Consider the following 25,181-nt stretch of genomic DNA (forward strand, 5'->3'; position numbering starts at 1 on the left):
TTAAAGCAGGCAAGCTTCTAAATTATTCTTAATGAGACCACTGTAATGATCCCATGCCTATACCTAGATTACCTAGCTCTGATAAAGCTAAAACTCAAATATTTGGACCAAACCTTAAACTGCATCCTCTCTTAAATTCCAAAAAGGTTGCCCAGACTTTCCATTTCTGCAAGATTTGCACGTCCTTCTGCATTCCACAGCATAAAATAAGACTAATAAATGTTTGTACTGTGCTTGTAACATGGATAGAAGTAGGAAGTCCTGATAATCTTACCAGAGGCCCCTTTCTTGGAAATTTCTGACCTGTTTTGTGCAAGCAAAGGAACTTGCGGTGGTTCAGACCAAACGTCTAGATGCTTTATCATCCCAGTCCTGCCCTTTGAATGGTTTTGAAGTGTGTGCATCGTTTCAATGTGGCTTATGCCATTCTACAGTGCAAAGGCTGCTTAATTAATTTTCCTGCCTTTGGTACTTGCAGCAGGACCAGTGGGTCACAGAGATTCTGGTCCCTTCTGCCAGACTTAGTGCCAACAAAAACCACACAGGAAATCTTTAAAAGCAGACCCAGTCAGAAGCAGATAGCTTAAACGGGGCTGGTGTTTTTGTTCCTGGTGTATCTAAAGGATGAAACAGAAATAAAAAGCAATGGTTTGTTCTTTGTAATATTGAAATGGAAGACTTTGTCTCGTCGCCTGTCAGAAAAAAACTACTTCTTAAGTATCACACGAGCACAGAAAGTGCATAGTGACTTCTGAGTTTGCTGAATAACTTTTTGTGTGTGCAATGGATGATACTAGGGAAATGTTTTGAACTATTTGTGTGGAATTATGGGGACTGAAGTTACTTTTCTTTTCATCAGAGAGTCTTCCAGGTCAGTGTATTGTGTACAAGACAGCCCAATGCAGGGGGGGGGGAGTTCAAATGTACTTATTTTTAGCAGGTGCTAGACAGCAATATGATGCTGCTTTCATCTAAGAAGAGAAAGATGCAAGTTATGTCAACACATAGCTGGGTGTGGGCCACATGACAACCAAAACCTTTAACCTGAAATCAGGCACTGGCATAGTCAGAGCAACAATGAGTTCAAAGTGAAAGTATGACATAGAATTCTCACAGTTGGCATTTCCGAGATGTGAAGAACACTGGTAGGAGAAATGGGAGATGGCAGAAGAGAAAATGGCCCTGCAGTCTCACTTTGATGTGTGATGCCTTGAACCAGCTCCTGAAACTGTTGTCCGCAAGGACCTCGCTGGGCAGCCTGCATGGAACCACTCTGTACACATGCAATGTTAATTCTTTTTGTTTGTATTCTGTTTTTACTCCAGAAAGCTCAAGAGAATTTTACACGGCAAACCTAAGAAGTTTGCTTATCTTGACAGTTTGGAGTATGTTCCAGGTTGCTGCTGGATGTGTTTTAGTCGACACGGAAGTTATGCTTGTTGTATCTGAGCTCTGATTCCTCATCCACACACGCAGGTCTTCGCACCATGTTGAACACCTGTGCAAACAAGCCAACAGCAACTTGCTCAAGCAGCAGAATGAACCTGGGTTCCTGGGGCTGCCTTTGAAGACAGCATGGAAGCTTAGATAATAGACTCATAGAGTTGGAAGAGACCCTAAGGACCATCTTGTCCAACCCCCTGCAATGCAGGAATATGCAGTTGTCGCATACAAGGATCAAACCTGCAACTATTAACAGGAGCAGGAAGGCATGAATATATAACACGGGTGTACTAACTACTAATAAGTTTCTGGCTCAATTCAAAATACTAATTTTGATGTTAAAAGTTTTATATGGCTCAGGACTCTGATGCAAAGGACTGCCACTTATATCCATATGAACCCGCATGGGGGCTGCAATTGTCACCTGAGCTCCTTCTCAGTATGGAGGAAGATGAGCAGAGCATGTGTGTTTTCTCTTAATAGTCCCTCATCTTGAAACACTCTCCTCAAGAAGAACACCTATTGGCACCCGGTTAAAACTTTCATAATATCCTGGGCATATTGGACAGCTTCAATTATACTGATACAGCAACTCAATCCAGGCTTCAGGCTACAGTTGTTCTTCTACTGACATTGACAGTGCTTGAATACATTTAAACTATATTTTATTGTATATTGTAAGTTGCTTTAAGGTGCTTTTTTCAAATTTTAGCATAAAATGATATAGTCCAAACTAATGAAATCATTACAAAGACAGTTCCACCACAGTTATGAAGCTAGAATCAAAGGCAGTGTTTGTAGTTGTGTGCCTACAGCAGCCATTGTTCACATAGAGTAAAAATTTCACTAAACCTTCCGAATATGCTATGCAAAATAAGGTTAGATGGTACATGCAATTGTAAACCTTCACAAGATGCCTGAGGGAGAAAATTTGAGCAGTAGGCTCCTGCAAGCTACCAACTAAAGACGGAAGAGGAAAATATAGCATTTAAAAGCCTGGTTAAAGATTAACACAAAAAGCTATAAGAAGGTTCTTAGGAAAGAATCAGGACGGCTGCAGCTGTATCTCAGCTACCTGCTGAGGGTTGCTAGGCAACTCAGGCCTACCACTGCCCCAAGGGCCTTTTATTTTACAATTAGGATATCTGAAGGGGCTTTTTTGTTTTTTGTTTAAAAAGGATTTTTGCGCATACTTCTTAGATGTGAATAAACATTTCTGTTTTTAAATCAAGAAAAAATCGGAGTCAAATAGGGCCCTCTAATATTTGCTGCGTATGTGGTTTTCTTATAGAACTGACACACTCTGGAAACAATGTACACTTTTTAAATTGTGACATTTTGACTCTATGGGAGGAATTATTTGCTATTTGTTTTGAACAGAACCTTAGCTCATGTCAGATATGAACCTCCAGACAATCATTAGTTTAAACTGCCTGCTATGTGTTGAAAATTTTCAGTCAATTTAAAACTGATCTGAATTGCAAATGTGACGGTAATAAGCCATTAGGGAGCAAGCTACATATCTCTTTTCTCTCACTTGCAACCATCTTCTTTAAGGGGCCTTTGGTGCATTGAAATATGAAAATGCCAGTTCAACCCTGCACATTGTCAACAAACATATAAATGGGGGGGGGGGCGGCGAGCAAGGCTTAGTGGTGGATAAACACATCCACTTAGACTAGAACAAACTGGAAGATGCAACCACAGCAGAAGCCGTATGTGCTTTCTCTCCCAAAACAATTGGGCATGTTTCTAATAAAAATTAATCTCCATTTCTGGAATCTGACTGTAGCTAAGTTCTCCTCTCTCTCTTTTTTGGAGTAAAGGCATAGTTTAACATAGAGTACCCGTTTGGGAAGCCACATATTTGAAGGTTTTCATCCTTTTCCTATTCAAATTATTCATATACAGAAGAAATAATTCAACTGTCCATAGCATCACTGAAACAGCTATAGTCCCATCTCACAGAAGTGGAAGTTCCAGAATGTCACTTCTCATAACTTTGAATTTCACGATGTCTACAGCTGCAGCTGTGATATTGCACGTTGACTGATAAAACCAGACATCTGCTGGATTCACTCAGGATAATCATGATGCCACTGGATTTCACCTAAGACCAGGGGCAGTTCTTTTGTCATGTATAATGGAAAGCGAACCATCAAATATGCACATGTGGGATGTTGCTGCCTAACTCCTGAGATGATATGTAAATTTTCTGCACATGTGGTGGGGGGAGGGTGACCATGCTTGCCAGCTCATCCCCTCCTCATACCTGCACATTCACTGCATGCCCACCCACCTCAAATTCAGAAGGCCACCTGAAAGGAGACCCTATTGAGCACCTAGCTGTATATACATAGGCATTCCACCCACTGGGAACCCTGCACATCCTGGTTGCCCAGTTGGGTGGAGAGCTTATGCATGAACAGGTTTGCATGCATCAGCTCTTCTTTCCAATGCCCCATTCAACACATTGATATCAAGGTGGTGCAGCTGCCCCTCTCCTTGCGTTTGCTATACATGTACAGTCCTTATTTTTTCCGAAATGCTGCAAAAGACTTATTCATCATCTCTGAAGATGTGTGCACCAAAGGACCACAGAGATATGAATACACAAATACATAATAACTAAAACTACATTTCCAGTTCTGTATGGATTGGGGAGTGTCATACCTCAATGTAGGTTCTGAACTGAGGCTGCTTTTGATCAAATCTCCCATGTAGGCATGGAGTTTATAGAATGACCTTGAGTCAGTGAAAATTCGTCAATGTAACTTACTTCACAAGTTTTTTGTGATAATAAAATGGAGTAAACATAAATATGCTTCCTTAAGCTTTTCAGAGAAAAGATGGGGTACAAATGTGACAGAGCACAGTGTTCAAGAATCCCTGCTTTAGACACCACATTTTTACATCTTAGCTTTCTTCTTGAAAACAGTTGCAAGAGTTTAATGGGTCTCACACTTAAAAACAACAACAACAAAACAAATTTATTGTAAACCAGCATTCCAAATTTCATTATTGTATCTTGATGCTCAAGGAAGATTACACTATATTTTGCATCTTTTCTGGCTCCCGTGGAAATGGAAGCAAAACACAGAATAGTGTCCTGAACCTGCAAACCAATTTAATTTCTATTATTTCACCTTGGACATTCAGCTTGAACTTGAAACTTAAGTATGGTGTCCTGTACTTATGTGCCATGATTCATTATAACATCTTAATAATTCAGAAAGTTTTGTTACAAATAGAATGCCACACTGTCAAGTTAACCCAATGACATCACTTTGCCTGACCAATAAATCCCCAAATCTGTTCACTGGAACTCAACAGGTTTTGTACTGTTACACGTTTGCACAGGTTTGATTACTGTGAATTCACCTAGCACCAGTTTGCCTAAAATATGGCCTAATGAGGGGCCAGACATGTAAACAAAAGGTTGCTAGTATTCCTAGAAAGCTAGGGATCTGCTCTGAACTGTGCAATAGAATACCTATCAAGGCCTGAATAAGACTAATGGGTAAGCAGCTCTACAGAGGGAAGTGGTCATCTCAGGCAGACAATTTTGGGTGCCATGGAGGAAAAGAAATTTGTTACTTTTTCATTTATTGTTGTTGCATTTTTACTCCAAGGGAAAGGTGCTTGTGGGATTTCCTCTGTCAGGGATCACCCTTGGGTACTCCATAGTTTCTTCAGGGGGCCTCAGGCAGCACAATATCTCAGACTGAGAAACCAGTCATTCAGTTTTCAAATTTGAGTGAAAGTGTCAAAGCCTGGCCACCAGCTGCTCTCAGAGGTGAGCCAGCAGCTAGGAATTGAGTCTGTGACCAAGCCTGAGAATCACACCCACGGAACACCGAAATAGTCCACAGCTAGGGAGACTTTGTTGTTGCTCCTCAGGCAAAGACCTAACCCAAACTGAAGCCCTTCACAGCCTTTCCTCTCTGTGAAGGCCCAAGTGCCAGCCTGGATGAAAAGGCTAGTTCAGTGTCCAAGAATACTTTGCTGCCAAACTGCAGTAATGACGATCTGTCTCTCTGTCTGTGTTTCTTTCTCTCTCACACACACACACACGCACACATATACACATACAAGACTGAAGTAGCTCCTTACCGAAAGAGTATACTCAGGAAATTTCAAGCTGGGTTTAGCTAAAAGAGGGGTGTAGTTTGAGGGATAAGCTTATCTCTAGGGATAAAATGCAAGGTTAGTGTATTTCCTGTTGAGAGGGTGTTTATTTGCTTTCAAAGAGCTCTGCATGCATATTAGTAAATAATACAAAATTCACAAAGGATACCATTGACATATTTATTTATTTTGAAAGGTTATGCCCCATGTTTCAATAAAATAACTCTTAACAAGCATCACAGAATGCATACACACAGCCCATCTCACCAGTGCATATGACCAGAGCACAGGACTGCCTCAGGGATAGAGATCCATTTCCACACAAAGTGCATGCAAAATAATCCTGAGGGAAAATTTGTGTATCTGTGATTTCCCTCTGGTGGGGACAAGGCCCCTTCCTGTGAAAGCTCCAGAGACTGAGGATTGGTACAACCACCTTGGTACAACCACCGAGTCTGAACCTTTCTACTTTCCAATCCCCAATCCCACCCCCATATTGCTCTAATCCAGCTCTCATAAAACAGGGAGACTTTCCCCCCTTCCTGGCTCTGTCTCTTTCTGCTGGTGACCTTCAGATACGTTGAACTATAGAGCCTATCCCTTGCCCAATGGCAAGGGATGGTGGTGAAGATCAAAAATGCTTATGAGCATGCAAACACTTATAACTGAGACTCCACATTCTGGGATTTGGGTGGTCTTTAAAACAGGCTAGCACAACCCACCCAGTCAGGTTGTGCTCACCTTTGTGGGCAATAAGTTGCGATGCCTTGTTTCAGAATTTTGTATACAGCAGTGACCACCCTCTCTGCTCCATAGAAAGGACCTGGAATTCTCAGATGTGAGCCACTTTTCTCATTTGTTAGCACATCCCATTTACACTTCCAGAATCGCCTTTCAGGGGGGTGAGAAGATGCAAAGGAGAATGCAGCTCTTGAACTTCTAGTAACTGTGGAGAACAAGGAATTTCAGTAGATGCAGCTTGTTAGAAGGATGATAAAAGAGCAACTAGTGGGAAGTCCCTCTTCTATGCAACTATTAAAGCTACAAAAAACCCAACCCTCTTTTGCAACTGTTTGCAAGGTACAGGAGGGATGCATCACAGAAGGCAGATGTACTGGGAAAGTTTTATTGTCAAAGAGCTAGATAGAGAGTCTTGAGACACTAGGCACATGTTGGGTGAAGAGAAAGGAATGAACCAGAATGTTGCTGTTTTAAGGGTTAAAGTAAAGGACCCTTGACCATTAGGTCCAGTCGTGACCGACTCTGGAGTTGCGTGCTCATCTCACTCTATAGGCCGAGGGAGCCGGCATTTGTCCACAGACAGCTTCTGGGTCATGTGGCCAGCATGACTAAGCCACTTCTGGCGAACCAGAGCAGCACACAGAAACGCCGTTTACCTTCCCGCCGGACCGGTACCTATTTATCTACTTGCACTTTGGCGTGATTTTCAAACTGCTAGGTTGGCAGGAGCAGGGACCGAACAACGGGAGCTCACCCCGCCGCGGGGATTCGAACCGCCGATCTTCTGATCAGCAAATCCTAGGCTCTGTGGTTTAACCCACAGCGCCACCGGCGTCCATTCCAGTTTTAAGGGTTAATGCCAGACATATTTAGCTGGCACATGCTCATGCAATCAAACTATTCATTCAGCTGGTGTATGTTCATGATAACAACAAAATACACATGCCTCCTTTTTATTCCTACTATGGATTCCATTATTAGAATCAGACCTTTCATCAGTAACTCCCACTACGTTTCACTGAAGCTCATGATCGCACATATTTACCCCTTTATCAGATTTCTATTAAAAAATAGCTTTACTCATCACAAAAGATCAGAATTAGAAAGGTGGCAAATCTGCTCCTCCAGCTTTATTATTTCCTTAAAGAGAGAAAAGGATGCTGTGAGATTAGCTCGACTGACAACTTGCTGCCTTCCTGCAGTTTTCCTATGTTAGACAAAAAACACCACCCAGCATTTTCAATTTCTTTAAAAAAATACAAAGTGAAAAATATGACAGTCGGACTAGTTAATTAGCTGACTTGATTATGCAAATCCTTTTTTTAGATGTACAAGCCATCTTTTTCTAAAGAGGCAAGTGAAGACAGGCGTTTCAGATGTATCCTTAAACTTCCTCCAGTACTGTCAAAATTATAATTGCACGTAGAGGAGATTAGCTGGGCTTGAAATAAAAAAATATAAAGTTTCCCTACCTTTAAAAGACAGCTACTATGGCTGCATACATACTATACATGTAAAAAACAACAACATTTAGATCACATTGCTTCCCCCAAAGTATTCTGGGAACTGTAGTTTACCCAAACTAGAGAGCTAAAGGTGATGTGAATCACAGCTCTGAAAAGAAGAGAAAATAATACCAATACACAAAGAAAATAGCTGCGTACAAAACCTCATCACAGGCAATGACTCACCTGTATCCATTGAGTTGGTTCTTGAGACTCTTCAAAATTAAAAGACCCCCCACACTGTCTTCCATCTGCGGTTGTGCAGACACTCCCACTGGGACATTCTGGATATACCTCAGGGCTTGTTCCCATAGCACTAAAAATGGTTTGGGCATCACGTGTGGATGCTGCCACTGTCAAGGCCAAATCCTATCATCCCATCAATGTGCAACTGTCATCAGAAAACACTCAGCCCACACTGAGTTCTATAGCCAGCAGTGCATGTTGAGTCAAGTCATGTGACTGCTACCAGTCCTGCACTTTTCGCATATCACGGTGGGTGGAAATAAATGGGCACTTGGAATAGCATGCTAAATGCCAATCTACATTAATTTCAGCATTGTCAGGCAGTATCAGAAAACACATGAACACACACACACAGGCTCAGTGGTAGCTGTGGACTAGGCAAGGGTGTCTATGTGAACTTTCCCATGATTCCTACAGCCACATTCTGAAACACCCCACTACTATACAAATGAAGTATAGAAAAATAGTAATAATGAGGAAAGAGGAAAATGAGGGCTTTTCAGTGGCGAGAAAGAACAGGCTGTGTCCCACTGATCTGAGACAGGGTGCTGCTTTAAACTTTTATAGCATCTGACTCCACTTGGACAGAAGATGAAGTGTTTATTATTCACTGAATTTTTATCCCACCCTTCCTCCCCAAGGAGCTCAGAGTAACACACAGGATGAAATTTCACACCATTCATTTCCATTTATCATTAATGCCACCATATCTGAATGCATAAATCTGATTATTAATTATATTTTGGATTGCTGAATTGATTAATTGGCAGGTGCCAGGTCCTGAACATTTGGAGAGCTCTGAATTTTTTGAGTATATCCAAGTGTGTTTTTGAAATAACCTTCTCAGTCACAATGAAGAATTTGCTGTGTTTCGGGGAAATATGCCAATGCAATTCATCAGCTTTTGACAATGAGATTGCTCTGAAATGCTTCTCTCTTGTAGCTAAAAATATGGAGGGAAGAGGGAGTCATTCAACCAATCAACAATTAATTTAAAATGTGGGACCAGAATCCAATTCTGCATGGTATATGAACTTGCCTTGCACTGCAGAAAGAAATATCGCCCTGAACAACCAGAATTTTGCCTAAAGAGTCACTGAAGCCACTGAAGGCCATTTTCTCAAAACTAAATGAAATCCCTCCCTTAGGAGCGCCACATTTCTCGGGCTTGGATTTCCCATTCCACTTTATTTTGCTTTTCTCCTTTTAAGAGATGCTATAGAAGCTTATACTTATGAAAGACAACAGCATTTACCAATTATAAACACAGAAATGAAAATACTGTGATTGGCAGGAGTATGTAGAAGCATGCTGGAAAGGATAATTTTGTGCTGTGGTGGACATCTCAGAAAACCTCAAAAAACTTAGCATGTTTAAAGTGAGAATCAACTAGTATACACAGCAGCTTCTGACCCAGAAGTGCACCCCTTATCTCAACTAAACACACTGTTATGAGGGAGAAAAGAATATGCAGCCAGTTACCAGAATACATGTTCTTCTTGCTATACATTTATTTCTAAGGTGTGGGACTACTTCAGTTATTTTGCATTTAGTAGCTGTGGAAGCCTAAACCTCACAATCTTCTCAGTTGTGCCTATAATGAAGACTCAGATAGGTTTTCTTTAAAGGCTTAACAGGAAAAGGGTTTGCATCTGGCTAACGGACAAGATTTAATCTTTAGGTGCTAGTAGACTTTTGTCAAGTCTATCTCACTCAGCATACACAAATTCATGTTTACTGTTGTGCAATAAGTAACCTTAAGAGTAGAGGAGCCACTTCCTTTTACAGGAAATCCCTTTCTAGGCAACGCTAGTAAGCAGAACTCCAATTTTTCAACAAGAAAGCTGTGTTGGTATTTAGGAAGAGATTGCCTCATGGCTAGTTAGTGATGGATAGCTCACCTTTAGCTTCCCCACAGCAGGGTGACTGTACTCTCCTCTTTCTGCACTTGGCTCCATTAAAGCAGAATTGTATAGGACATTGTCCATTTTAGTGGAGGCACAATATATGTGTGTGAAAGAATCTGCAGGAAGCTAAATAAAACCCAACTGTCACTCCCCTTTCCCCACATCAGCCATGATCAAGGAGATTTGTGATAATCTTTTTATCCTGATCCAGCCCCCCACCCCAACATGAGTTTACCAGAGGCACCTAAGAGAGAGCACCAAATGAGGATAGGAAGGTGTGAGTTACAACTCCCATCATCCCTGACCATTAACCATGTTGGCTGGGGCTGATGGGAGTTGGAGTCAATGATGTATGCAGCATGATGGGGTCCCTGGATGACACAGTTATCTGTCACCTTTGGCTTTGCAGACTTTCTAACTGATCACCTCCAATATTCCACTGAGGTTGAATATTGAAGAAAGGGGTCATATTTTAAACCCAGGGTATGATCCATCTTAGAGCATACCTGCATATGGGGAGGGATCAGCATAAGGATCAATAGAGCCCTGTTGCTTCCCTTAGTGTGTGAATCCTGAAATGTCTAGGCCATTATCAAGAACAGAGTGCCGCAGTTTCCCCATCATTGATGTAATCCATTTGCATTTCAGATTTTACCAAACAAAAACTCCGCCATTTCATGTGTTTAGTTCCATCACTGTCAAATGAAGCCTCTGGGAGGAGAGCTGAGATAGAAAAGGAAACACTAAGTATATTTTCTTTATGCAAAGAATAGATGTAAGGACAGATTTCTTTTTAAAGAACAGATTTTGGCAATTGTGGTTTTGGCAGTCATAGCTGGTGACTTGACACACACACCTCCCGGCAAAAAAGGCTGGTGGCTTGCCCCAGAGAGGCCTAGGCACTGCTTTCTCTACACCTCTTCCTTAAGTTTTGCCTTGTCCCTCACCCTTATGTATCACACGCTGGAACACACTGGCTCAAAATAAATCATGAAGCACCTAGAAATTGAAGAATTATTCCAGCTCTAATGAAAAGTATGTGGTAAGTGCATTTTATTCCAAACCCAAACAGAATATGAGCACTATACCAGGGCAATTCGTGGGTCTTCATTTTGAAAGAAGATGCTGTGCCTATTTATACTGAAGGCATTGAATCAAAGCATGGTCAGGGTTCTGACCCATATTAAACTTATTTAAAGGAGGCCCATTGAAATTAATGAACCTGAGTTAGTTGTGCGCATTAACATCAGTAGGTCTACTCTGAGCTAGACTGGCACCGGATGCAACCTGCAGAAATCTGTATGTGAGCACAATGGCAGTTTTGCTGTAGGTTTAGAAGCAGAAGCAGCTTTGGGATTTGACAAATAAGTGTGTCAGATGTAAATGTGCAGGTATTTGTCTTGAGCAGGAGAGCTGACCCCGGAACAATTAATGTGCTGTGTGTGCACGTACATTTATCAAGCCTCCCCAGAGGAACCCATCACTCTTCCTTAATCCTTATTTTAATCTGTAGTGTAACAACAGTGCATTTTCAGACCAACACTTCAACATGTGTATGTTTCTTTAGTCAAAGACAAATGCAAAAACCAGCATAGCCATAGCAATAATAGGGTACCCAAGGTAAAAAAAAAAAATTAAGCAGGAAGCCTTTAAGGAGTTAGCTTCTTCAAGAGCAAGAAGAGTTTGATACAAATGGTAGATAGAATTACATATTTTATTGGACCAGCTACCTGCTCAGAGTTTTACAAGCTTTCCACTTCTTTTTCTTCGTGGAATGCTGGCCAAAAACAGAAGCAAGCAAAATCAGATCTTGCTGTAGCCTGGGAGTCAGAAAGATGACAGCAGGCTATAATCTGATTTGGGCATGATGAGTTAAGCTATCCATCTGACTGCTGCCTTCCACCATACAGACTGGTGATTTTGTGATGTACAGTATTGTACCCTTTCTCCATTACTGGCCTATAGTGCCATAGAAAGAAAGTCTAGAGGCCTTATATATAAATGCAGTGTAGAGGGGGTGCACTTTTTAGGTTCTATGTTAGATTGTATGTTCTTAACTGGGGGTGGGGGGAGACACTAGGCATAACCCAACCAAGATTAGGAACACTGAACACCTTCAATAGAATATAGTACTTTAGTGATTGTGCTCACTCTAATAGTCTCCCTTATTCCTCAAGAGAGAATCAAAAAACACAATTGCCCCTTTGCATGCAAACAGATATGCTTGCTCTATTACAGCCTAAGTCTACTCAAATAGTTGAATTCATTTCAGATTTCTACAAGCTGAAACTATGCTGTGTAACACAGCATAATGTATTCAAGCAAGGGATTCCAATTTTTCATAACTCTGAAACCAAGCTCTAGGACAGTCCTTTGAATTAGCCTTGGAAACTTTTAAAGACTGACATTCAACTTAATTTGAAACAGTTTTGCCTCAACACATCCTGCATTGTTCCAGACTTTACATAGAAGAGGGAGGAGGGAGTAAAGAGAGATGACGCTGATGGATCTAACAACTCAAGATGGATATAGGCATGATTTCCTAAACATTATAATTGGAAACATTTAAATACAAAACAAGCTCTCTCTCTCTCTCTTTGGAAGTGGGATAAAAGAAAAGTGGATTTGGGTCTCCCTGACCCCACAATCCCGGAGTAGAGCACTTCATATCTAGACCTTTTTGAAAGACATAACAATTCATTTTATAACAATTAAAAAAGAGTACAGTGTAAAGAAATGAAGGAAGTGTGGGCCCCTGTCTTCCAAGCTCATCCCTTTCGTCCAATTTGGTAGCAGAAGAATTTGTATGCCAGTTATAAGGCCCACAATATTTCACAGTTGATGTGGCTTTTGGAAGGGGATGAAGAAAATATCCAAGCCAATGTCCCTTCACTGCTTTATCTTCCTTTCCCATAGTGCTCTGCTCTTCGCTCTCCCGTTGCTGGAAAACTACATGCCATAGATACTGGTATGCCACTTATTTTCTCACCTGATTGGCTAAAAAACCCAAAAAACTTTGGGACATAGTTCTAACATATGCTGCCCTAGAAAAGCAACTAAACTCTTGCCCATTCAAGGGCAGCACATGGTGATGAAGGGAGTTGATCTATGCTGAAGTGGTGTTTTCAAGAACCACCCATCAGCCACCTGGTGGTGCCTGATGAAAATTTTCCAAGTGCAGCCAATTGGTGCCCAAGCTGGGATTGCAACTGGTGCCAGTTAGCTGGTGGGCAGGGCTTTCAAAGTCATCGTGACATCAGAGGAGGGAGGCCCTGCCTACCTATCTGATCTGCACTTCCTGGATGAATAAGCAGACTAAAACAGAGTTATCCTTCAGATTTCAGACTTCTCCATGTTCTGTGGTGCATTTTTCATCTCAAAGACCATACCAAAATGTGTACAAAGAAACAGAGATGTTAGAATAGCATACGCTTAAAAAATGTGGACTTGGTGAGAAGATATTTCAAAAATATGCCCTGAAAGATGAATGTTCATGCAGATCTTATTTTGTAAGGGAAGCAGATTAATACAGAAATAGGATAAAACTCATGTGATACCAACGTATTCAGGAAATAGACTGAGCCATCAGTGGTCTCAGCTCAACTGTACATAAAACACTTCATCTGAATATATGCACACAAGCAAGTATTTGAATGGAAGCCCCACTGACGTAAATTCCCCTTACATGAGGCCCTCCCTTGCAGTGTCTTATTATAACTGCTATTTTTATCCTTCTATCCTCTTTAGCATTCTTTTTCAAAATGCCACCCCTTCTAGGTCACCTTTAGTGTCAATGGCCCTTTGTCATTCATTTGCGTACTTTCATAGGAGAAAAATGTAGGTGACTGATTTCCATCTCAGGCTTTAATCCTCATCTCTCACTGTCCCCTTTGATTTCTGGCAGGGCTCCTGGCTGCTCCTGCACCATCAGCGTTGCTTGAAGGCATGGTTTTTCTTCAGCAAAGCTGGCTTGGCAGCTCTGTAGCTCCTGAAGGACATTTCTACCTGATAAATAAGGGTGTACTGGATTTTTCCAGACCTTTTCCATTCTACTTATTGGATTTTTAATTCCAACTGGCCTCACTTTTGTTCCCCACACTATAAGTATACCTGTACACACACACACACACACACACACACACACACACACACACACACACATCCATGCTTCCATCTTCTAGCATGAGTAAGCATTAGGCCCTGAGAGAGGGCATTGCTCCTAGTCCCTGACTCTTCAACACATCCCCATTTAAAATGGATGCATGTTTAGCTTCCTGAGCCTTTGGGATGAGCTCCTGCAAAATAAAAGCAAGCATGAAGAAAATGCACTACTGGTCAAGCAGTTTCCACATGGAGTGCAAGTTCCCCAAGGCTAACCACTGTGGGGAGGCACCGGTAAAATCTTCGGTGGTGCTGAAATTCTCAGATAGCAATTCCTGCTCAAATTGTTGCACAAAAAAAGCCCTGCTAACCACTCTTGCCTAAACAGTAGCAGCTAACCAGAGTCAAATTTTCTTCTTCTTCATTGGCAGTACATACTGGTTGTGTGTGGTTTACCATGGCAGCCAGCACACATGGTGCTATTCCACGTGTCCTGCTGACTCTACTAAGCTTCTGAGCAAGATAATACCTATAGGCTTTCATCAACCATCTTGAAAGCATGCTTACTTACTCCACGCGGAAAAGAAAACAATACATGACCTGATGTTATGCACTCCAAAAACCTTAAATTAAGAACTTCACAATTTCAGTACTTTAGTCATTGTCAGAGTATATTACGTGTCTTTTGACTGCAAAGTAAAACTGTGCCTGAAGGAGAAGTTCTACCATTTCATCTTCGTCATTTCTCATCAGTTTGTGAGATCACACTAGCAGCCCAGCCACTTCATCTGCTCTGAAAAACACTTCTATAAATCCCAACTACAGAGTTTTGGCAAATTCTGTCCCCTTCCACTCATCAAACTGCGAATGGGCATTGAGATCAGCAGTCTTTTGTGGGGGTTTTTTTTTGGGGGGGGGGGATTAACATTTCGCAGGAGTTGCCATTCACATTTGTAAAGAAAGCATTGAAAAGCCAGCTCAGCTGTCAGCAATGGAAACATTTGAGCATGGTGACTGTTTGCAAAAGTTAGTTTACTAACAAATACTGGTTTTCAAAGAGTGGCAATTTATAGCACATTTTATTTCCTCTTCTTGTTCTTGAAAAGTAGCCACTTGCATGAGCCCAATGTAAATCATAAAAAGGAAAGGTAAAGGGACCCCTGACCATTAGGTCCAGTCGTGGCCGACTCTGGGGTTGCGGCGCTCATCTTGCTTTATTGGCTGAGAAAGCCGATGTACAGCTTCCGGAAACACCGTTTACCTTCCCACCGGAGGTACCTATTTATCTACTTGCACTGGTGTGCTTTCGAACTGCTAGGTTGGCAGGAGCAGGGACCAAGCAACGGGAGCTCACCCTATCATGGGGATTTGAACTGCCGACCTTCTGATCAGCAAGTCCTAGGCTCTGTGGTTTAACCCACAGCGCCCCCCATGTCCCTTAAAGTAAATCATACTGGGCTTCAAACACTGTGGTCCAGTTCATGGGGCAAGTGGCAGAGCAGGAAAACACGGGCAAAAGCTTTTCCTGCTAGTTTAAAAGCATTTTAACCATTTCTTTAAAAACCCATTACATATCGCCCCAAAATTCTTTTTTTTTTCCTTCAATGAGATTTCACCACCAGAATTTCCAAGACTGAAATATGTGGAAGTGGGACCATTGCTCAGCAGACGAACATATATACTTTGCATACAGAAGGTACCAGGCTCAGACTTTGGCATCTCCAGGGACCGAACCCAGTCTGAAAGGATGGAAAGCAACTGCCTATCAGTTTGTGCTAGATGGAACAAGAATGGACTGATCTGAATTAAAGCAACTTTCCAAGCTTGATAAGATTTTGCATTCACCCTGTAGAAAAGGTAATTAAAATGTCCACATACCTAAGCTTTAAGATATTATCCATTCCATTGCAATGTCAACAGATGTCCCTTGTTTTCAGAGAGATCTTCTATTTTAAAAGCCTATTCCTTGATCAGGAACATTACAGAGGCTTCAAAAGCAATGTACCCTTTACTTCAACACACTGGAGTTCCATATTTGTCACGTTTATGGACTAACTTTCCTTTTCCATAGTGAAACACAAGATCCTATTTAAATGGACACAGGCTTTCTTAGTTAGTGGGCCTAAGGAAAATCTAATATATATTTCCTACAACTTTACTATATAAAGCACTGTCATCCTCAACTAACAAAAGCCAGACACAAACAAGGAGCTCCTGAGAAGACTCTGGTGCCTCTCTAAGGAGTTTCAGTACCCTTGAGGAATCATCACCCTATGACATCTGACTGGAATGATTAGGTACACTCGTAAGCACTCTTAGGCATTTGTCTTCTCTATTCAGCTATGGATTGGGACCATGTGAGACCTCCATGGCTTAAGCACTTTCAAAAAAGATCTTTATTAAGCTAATTTCTTAGAGACCTAACCACAATATGAAACAAAACCAACATATTTTGAAAAATTAATTGGGGGGGGGGGGGGAGAACACCTATTGTCAAACATACATAAATTGCACTTGAAATATGGTAAAAGGTAAAGGTTAAGTCCAGTCAAAGGTGACTATGGGGTTGCGGTGCTCATCTCGCTTTCAGGCCAAGGGAACCGGCGTTTGTCCACAGACAGCTTTCCGGGTCATATGGCCAGCATGACTAAACCGCTTCTGGTGTAATGGAACACCGTGGTGAAACCAGAGCGCACAGAAATGCCGTTTACCTTCCCGCCACAGTGGTACCTATTTATCTACTTGCACCAGTGTGCTTTTGAACTGCTAGGTTGGCAGGATCTGGGACAGAGCAACAGGAACTCACCTTGTTGTGGGGATTTGAACCCCCAACCTTCTGATCAGCAAGCTCAAGAGGCTCAGTGGTTTAGACCACAGCACCACCCGCATCCCTATGATATGGAAGCTGACCAAGTGAAGGGATTTATGATTATGTGGGTACAGAATACAGGACAAAATATACCACTTGAAGTATGGGGAAACACACATGAAGAGAAAAATGCTATAAAGTGATGGCAAGGTGGCATATGATAATAAGCAAAATAAATAGAAACTACCCACACATATACTGGAAATGCCAGAAAGAGAGAAAGGGTCACTATCATATATGGCAGCAATTCCAGTTCCCAAGGATATACAGTAGAGTAGACCACCAATTTACACATATGTAACTTGTGCACATTCAGCTTTACACACATGGCAAAAAAATATAAAAAAATAAAGGGGGAGGGTGTTGGGAGGGGAACTTTGACAATCCCACCCACTATTGTACCCAATGTGTTTTGACTATGCATGGTTTTGGCTTTATGTGTTTTCCTTCAAATGTAACCTCTGCATAAGTTGCGGGTATACTGCACTGGAAAAAGATAAATTACCTAATATCAAAAATTCTAGGTTATAATGTTGCATTAGACCCAGTACAGTCGTACCTTGGATCCCAAATGCCTTGGTACTCAGACGTTTTGGCTCCCGAACGCCACAAACCTGGATGTGAGTGTTCCGGTTTGTGAACGTTCTTTGGAACCCGAATGTCCGATGTGGCTTCCATGGCTTCCGATTGGCTGCAGGAGCTTCCAGCAGCCAATCGGAAGCCGTGCTTTGGTTTCCGAACATTTTGGAAGTCGAATGGATTTCCATAACAGATTCCATTCAACTTCTGAGGTACGACTGCATTCTCTCTCTCTCATTCTCTCTCTCTCTCTCTCAAACTATATGGATAGTGCTGTAACGCAGGAACATAAAGAGTTAACTTCCTACCTGCCTAGCAAGCCAATGCAGATCCTAAATGCTAGTCTAGTGTGTCAAGGGAAAAGGCCTTCTCCTTCTGCACCTGATGTATCTTCTAAAGACCATTATTCAAAACTGTTGTAGACCTAAGAATCTTCATCACTTTTTAGTAGATATATGTGTGCACATATGTGCATACATGCATACACACATACACATGCCAGTTACTGAGAAATAACTTCACTTTTTTGAAGTGTGAATTCTAAAACCAGGTTCAGCCAGCGGAAACTGTACATGCAATAAGGTTTTTCTAAAATGGCAGTCAGCAAGAAGAGCAACATGTTTAAACATACCACAACAGGTTCGATTTATGTAAACATTTATGTAATAGTTTAACCATTTAACATCTCCTCGCTTGGAAGAAAGCCACTATGAGAGTAAATAGGCCACAGGTGACACTGAGTGTTATTGGCTCTTCTAGTTCTCTGTGAGGATATTTGGGAAATAGTCAGATAAGGCCATTCTGGATTTCACCAGATCATTCTTCGGTGCAAAGATGAGAGAGCTGAAAAGGCCAATCAGATCCCTTTTTCTGCGGCATAAGCCCAATTTAGATAATATAGGGATGTAAATCACTGCCATGCCTTCTTCATGGCCTGGAACTGACAGTAGCAGGCGCAGAGAGCCTCTATGTGTCTGGGCTGATTCACATGGTATGACGTTCACATAATGAGCTGCTGCCAAAACAGACTGACTCCAGGAGTATTTGCGCCACTTCTGCTCCTCACCCCTAGACATTTCCCAGGAGAAACTGGCACTCTTCACTCCACATCCTGGGAGGCAAAAGCCACTATTGGGAAAGGGCGGTGTTACAAAGATAATTAGATGTTACACACGTATGTGTTTCATTTTACAAATATTTGCATTGTTTTTTAAATCACTTGGAAGAGATACTGGGTGACTAACGATGGGCAGATCAATGCCAAGTAGGGTCACTGGGTAGGAAAGTGGCAGATTTTTTTAAACCCAAAAGGGGTGTCTTTCTTTTTTCTTTCACCCTAGCAGATTTCAATTTTGAAACATAATCCCCACTGATATCAAGGTGGGGCAGATGATGGGCCCAATCATGGGGCCTCAGGTGACCAATGGGGTTTTGGATCTGCAGGACCCAAACCTTCTGTCCTGTTTCTGCCCCACAGCAGGAATGCCCTGTTTTGGTGCTGAACGACAGCTAGCACCACCAAAGCACGCCAACAGTGGTAGATCCATTCCATGCTCATGGGAGCTTTCCCTGGCTGTAGTAGGAGTCTCTGCAATGGGTGTTTTCCTCTCAACAGGTAAGACTTCTTTCTGTTGGAGGAGGAACATCTCCCTCCCATCCAAACCTTCCTCCGGGCAGCATCTCTGTGGATTATAATTGTTCTGTTACTGACTAAATAACAGATGGGTAGGAAGACAAAAATCATCTTCTATTTTGCACATCAATACTATTTTTGTACTGGTCTCCTTCTATTTTTTGATTTAGCCAACGGGAGGGGGAACGATAAGATGAAAAATAATGTAATGGAAGAAACCTGCTTTATTTCAGTGAGAAGTCTCAAAACCCAAGATGGTTTTCCCAGTATGGGTGATTTAAGCACCTCGGCCTCTTTAGATGATGCATCAAAAACAAGACTCTGCATATAAGCTTGGAATGGCAAGTGCTGGGTGCAATGCCCTGGGTGCATATAAGCATCTCTACCCTGGAAACTTAGTGGTGCAAAAAGAAAAGAAAAAGAAGTGGCCCACATACTCAGAGCTATTTTCGTACCATTGCTTCATAATGCTAGTGCCTATATTAAGAAAACTTTGGGTGCTGAGCCTTTGAACTATATGTTTTAAATTTATTTTGTATTGGATAAACCTATTTTATAATGCCACCGTGCTTCCATTTATTGTTTGCTTTCGTTTTCATTTAGTGTGCTGGCTTAAGAGAAAAGCAGCCTCTATTTTTTTTTCCTCTTTAAGAGAGACTGTCAAGAAAAACCTAGAGCAAAAGGAACACTTTATTATTTTCAGGGGTTACAGTAATTTAGTTTTCTATAAAAGGAAAGCCAGAGGCGAGAGGAAGGCAAATCATGCTACAAATAGAAGGCCATGTTCTTATCAAGAAGATGTTTGGCTCTTTCATACCTATATTTTACTTCCCAATTCCTTCATTTCCCCCCTTCGTTTTAAAAGCACTGAGTTTAGTGAGCGTTTCTTTTTCAAAGCAGCCCCCCCCCCCCAATTGCTATATGATCAGTATTAGGATCTCTTAAATTGTCTTTCCAGTCTACAGAGAAACTGCCACAATTCCATTGAAAAATCAGGGTCCCCTAATAAATTTACTCTTATTTGAAAACATTCAAATAAAGAGAAGAAGAAAAACACACATTCCAAGTTCTCATTGCATCCATCATAAAAATGTATGAGAGCTGTATGCTCCAGCTGAATCAGCAAGGGCCAAATAAAACCTATTAAAAAAACACATTTCTGTGAATGTGTGTTCTTTTGCTTAAAAATATGGGAGGCAGAGAGAAATCCCCTAGTATTCATCACTTTTCCCCTCCATTTTCCATCTGATGTAATTTGCAGCACTGCAAGCAAGTTACTGCTCTAACACTATGGTGTAACTAAGTTTATTGGTTGTTATTATTACATACACTGGAGGACAGTAGAAGTTTTATTGTGGATTTCCAACCATCAGTTTCTCCAGTTTGTTTCATAATTAGCTACTTCAGGGACATAAAAAGGCCATTAAGGAACAAGAGTGCGCACATTTTTGCTCCAAATACAATGGATTGATCCTTGATCCCATTGTTTTCCTCCATGGCCCCTGAGTTTCACAGTTGCTTCTGACTTTTCTCCTCGCATATAAGGAATGAATCACCGACCACTAACATTGTATTCTTCCACTCAGGACATTGGGAGAATTCCAAGAAGAATAGCCACAGGCAGGTGGAAATTTGCTGGCTACTTGGCTAGTCTGCACAAGCAATGCTAGCAATAGAGGAAAAGGCACTTTCCAACTCGTGGAAATCACACAAACTGTTAAAAAGGAAGTGAGGGAGGCCTGGGGGGGGGGCGTGTGCTGCAGCAGGGACAAAGCCAATTACAGATCCACTTCAGATTGGTGTAGGCTCCTATCAGAAACTGTTCATGGTCTTTCATGCACCACATAATTGACCACTGATGAGGTCAACATTGAGACCTAGAGCCAACAGCGTATATGTTGGGGGTGACTTGAGTTGTGGACTGCAACTCCCATCATACCTAACTGCTGCCCAGGTTGGCTGGGGCTGTTGTAGTCCAGGTTAGCCAGCCCTAGTGCATATAGTTTTTGTCCTAGATTTTTTTGTCCTGGTCATATCAAATCTATGTCTTACTTTGCATTATGTTGAAAGCTTTTTGTTACTAATGACAAGGGCATGACTAACCTGTGACCCTCCAGATGTTGCCAAGCTTCTACTTGCATCAATCTCAGGCAGCCTAGCCAATAGCCAGGGACAATGTAAGTTCAGCAACATCTAGAGGGTCATATGTTGTCTGCCTCTGCAAGAAAAGGTAATAGCAATAGATTGGGAATCTAGATTAAGGAGATGAGCAAAGATTAACATTGCCTCCAGAGTTCCTTGCATGATAGTGTATCCAAAACCTTCTGAATTCAAATCAACTTCCATTGCATTATTCAGTTGAATGCATACATTTGTGCAATTTGTAAAATTCAAATGAATGTGCACACGCCACTTTTTCTGTTTGGAGAATTGCCATTCCTTTCTCAGTGATGCCTAAGAAGATAAATGGATGCTTTCTGTGTATTTTACAGATCTTACATAATCAGTACAGTGGTACCTCAGGTTAAGTACTTAATTCATTCCGAATTAACCTGAAACTGTTCTTAACCTGAAGCACCACTTTAGCTAATGGGGCCTCCCGCTGCCGCTGCACCGCCGGAGCCCGATTTCTGTTCTTATCCTGAAGCAAAGTTCTTAACCTGAAGCACTATTTCTGGGTTAGTGGAGTGTGTAACCTGAAGCGTATGTAACCTGAGGTACCACTGTAGTGGTAACAAAGGTAAGATCTGTGATTACACCCAAGCAGTATTTGCCCTTGTAGTGAGCTTGGAATTGTCATCAGAAAGTCAGAGCTGAACTGGGATGGGGAGAGACGCATTGAAAGAAGGCATGTGCTCAATCCCAGCCCCCCCCCCCCCCAATGTCTTTGACACAGAGCATTTTAAGATATACTTAAATCCAGGGACAGGGAAAATACAGTGGTACCTCGGGTTACTGATGCTTCAGGTTACAGACTCTGCTAACCCAGAAATAGTACCTCAGGTTAAGAACTTTGCTTCAGGATGAGAACAGAAATTGGGTGGCAGCAGCGCAGCAGCAGAAGGTCCCATTAGCTAAAGTGGTGCTTCAGGTTAAGAACGGACCTCCAGAACAAATTAAGTTCTTAACCCGAGGTACCACTGTATTATCAAATTGGTTGGAGGAGATTGAAGAAGCCTCTTCAATATAAGAATGCAATACGGCAAGTAATTTCTCACATCCAACATTGCAGAAATCCCTGTATGTGTCTTTCTGCATTAGGGTTGAGGGAACTGATCTCTGTTTATGAACGAATGGAGGCAGCTCCAAAAATTGCCCAGGATTTATACCATGTAGCAAACGGCAGTATACATGGCTTCCTTTGAAACTCACTATCCTACCTATTCTTTCGTGTCTTAACAATAAAGGAGTCTATATCTGCACAGAGGAAAGGGTGAAAAAGCTTGCTTCAGAAAAGCTCTATGTAAATCAGATGAGAAAGCAGTCAGCCCATACGAAACATTCTGTGATGTCAAATGGCCCTTTCTCCCATAACATAATTTCAAGAATTAAAACAGTACAAGATCTGCCTCCCCTTGGATAGGAAAATGGGTCAAAGAATACACAGTATTTTGTTCCTTTTCTCTGCTTCCAGGAGGAGAAATAAGGGAGATAAATCTACATAATGCTGAGCTGAATCTCTTTAATTCCAGTCAGCTTTTATCATTCAATCAGAGGCTGCATGTGGAAAAATTCATGCTAATTCCCCCTAGCAACAGCCTCAGCCTATCAGGACGCTCCATGCACCATGCAGCTGCCAGCCAGCCAGCAAGAATAACTCTAAGTAGGTCAGGCCTGTATTTCTAAAAATGCCACGGTCTAGTAACCCCACTGTCCCGTCTGTCAGCCCTGCCCCATAATAACCTCAATTGCTTGGCGACACAATGACATACTACGCTGTTAGAGCGCAATCAAATCAGGCTGCATTATTCTGCTGCAAGCATGGCTGCTGGATGGAGGACCCTTTGAAGGGCAGCATTAATCAGGCAGCCATTCACGTCCGCTAACGTTTTCACTCTGGAGATGGGTCCTGCATTAATGACCAGCTGTTTGAACTTACACACGCGCAAGCCAAATGAAATCCTTCCAGCCTGTTTGGTGCACAGAACAGTACTATTCTGGGTCCAGGCATGGTATACACGTTGCCCAAATCCAAAATGCAGGGCTGGGAGAATGACGGCTTTTGTAAACTTCCAAGTAATTAAAGGATGTTTAAACGGCACTACATGCAGCAACAAAAGAGCTATTGGCTTCATGTTAACACACAGCCCTGTCCTCCGAACAAAATGCGCATTTTTTCCCAGCCCAAAATATAACATGTTTGCACAATGCAGTCTATTTTGGGCATATTATTAAGGCGAGCTAAATAAACAAGAGCTGAACTGAGGCTGACTTCTGCAGGGAATCTGGGAAACCAGAAGAGGCTCCAAGCAATTTGGGCAGCGCAGAACAGGAGGGGAGAAACACAAACCGCACATTGCAAAGGCTTGCAGATAAAAGCCAGGAAAGTGCTGCGTAAAAGGCGTCTGCAAAAGGCCAATCACGGACGAGGCACCTCCCATGTCCCCCTCACTGCTTGCATGCGGCAGGACTGCAAATGCATACCCAAAGCACTCAGGCTCAGCTCCCGAAATGTTCCCAAAGAAGCTCTTTTTTCCCCCAGGATCTGCTTTGGATTTAAAAAATGCTGTACCAAATTTGACACATTTGAAAGAAAACACACCCTTTGAAATAGAAAAGGCTGATTAAAAGCCATCTCACATTACTTGTGAAGCATATTTGAAAAGCCCAGCAAAACTCAAATCTACAGTAACGGTGCGCTTTCTCTGCCATAGCCTTTCAGTGAAAGCATCACACATCTGCATTTGTTGTTTTCTCCTTTTTGGCAACTGTGGTGCAATCATGTCAGCCAGCTGCGTGAGTTAGATGAAGCCTGCATAAAAAGCAAAGGCATTTGTTACGGGCAACCAGTGCGTTTTTTAAAAGGTTCGCACTCTATACTCTGCAAATCTCTCCCCACAGCCTGCTTCTGCAGAAAACTTGACAACTGAGCCCTCAACTATGCAGAACTCAGCAAGACCCACAACATGTGATCCCATCCATATTTGATTTATGAACACAGCACATTCATTAATCCATCTGCCCTTGTTTGAACCAGGGCTGATAACTAGGTTGTGACTATCTTCCTCACTTTGTGGCATGCATCACAGTTATTCTTGGAAAGATATGGTCGCTGACGTAACCATGAACTGCTAATTACAAGCTGCTGACATTTTGCTGGTCTATGCAGCTTTGTACGATTTACACAAGTCCCTCCCTCCCTCCCCCCCCTCTCTTCCGCTTTCCCCCCCCATCTCTCTCCGTTTAAAATGTCTGAGCTGGAACCACAATATCTGAGGAAGAGGTGTAGCTCCCCTGCAGAGCAAAAGGTATTTTCCTAAGCCAGATTTTCCCCCTTTAAAACAAGCAGAAAACTACATTTCTCCAACAGCTGGCTAAGATATTACTGAGCAAACAGTACACTCATCAGCAAAAACCCCCCCTGCAAGGTATAGACAGGAGCCTTAGAGAACGACTACTGAAAAACTCCTTTGGATACACATGAAGAAAAATTATGGTCTCTGGATTTAAACACCCGCACATACACAAAGTAGGCAGCTGCTGAAAAGACCGCCAAGCTTCTCCTATCTGTCTGCAGCATTTGTTTCCTTTCACTTCGTTTGGTCCATTACACAGATATGACCACCTTTAGTTAGAAGCAGTTACCATATTAAGTATATTATAGCAAGTTCAGCTGCTCTTAAAAACATCAACAACACTGTTCTTACTTCACTGCCCCCCACCCCAGCAAAACAAGAAATAGGACTTGCCAGTGAGCATTTCAGAGCAAATCTTTGCCAAAATTGAGCACTGTGCTTTTTCAGTGGGACTCCGGAGTCCCCCTCCCCAGCTTTGTTTTGGTTTTTTTTTAATTACAGGCTGACTTTGAA

General features: G+C 42.0%; 1 protein-coding gene across 24 annotated transcripts in view; it reads right to left on the reverse strand.

The window, feature by feature from the left end:
- The window catches only part of LOC310681456 (uncharacterized protein), a 370,382-nt gene that overhangs the window by 81,289 nt on the left and 263,912 nt on the right, over nucleotides 1–25,181 (reverse strand). The window lies entirely within an intron of this gene.

This window comes from Podarcis tiliguerta (genome assembly GCF_965153285.1).
Source record: "Podarcis tiliguerta genome assembly, chromosome: 7".
NCBI lineage: Eukaryota > Metazoa > Chordata > Lepidosauria > Squamata > Lacertidae > Podarcis > Podarcis tiliguerta.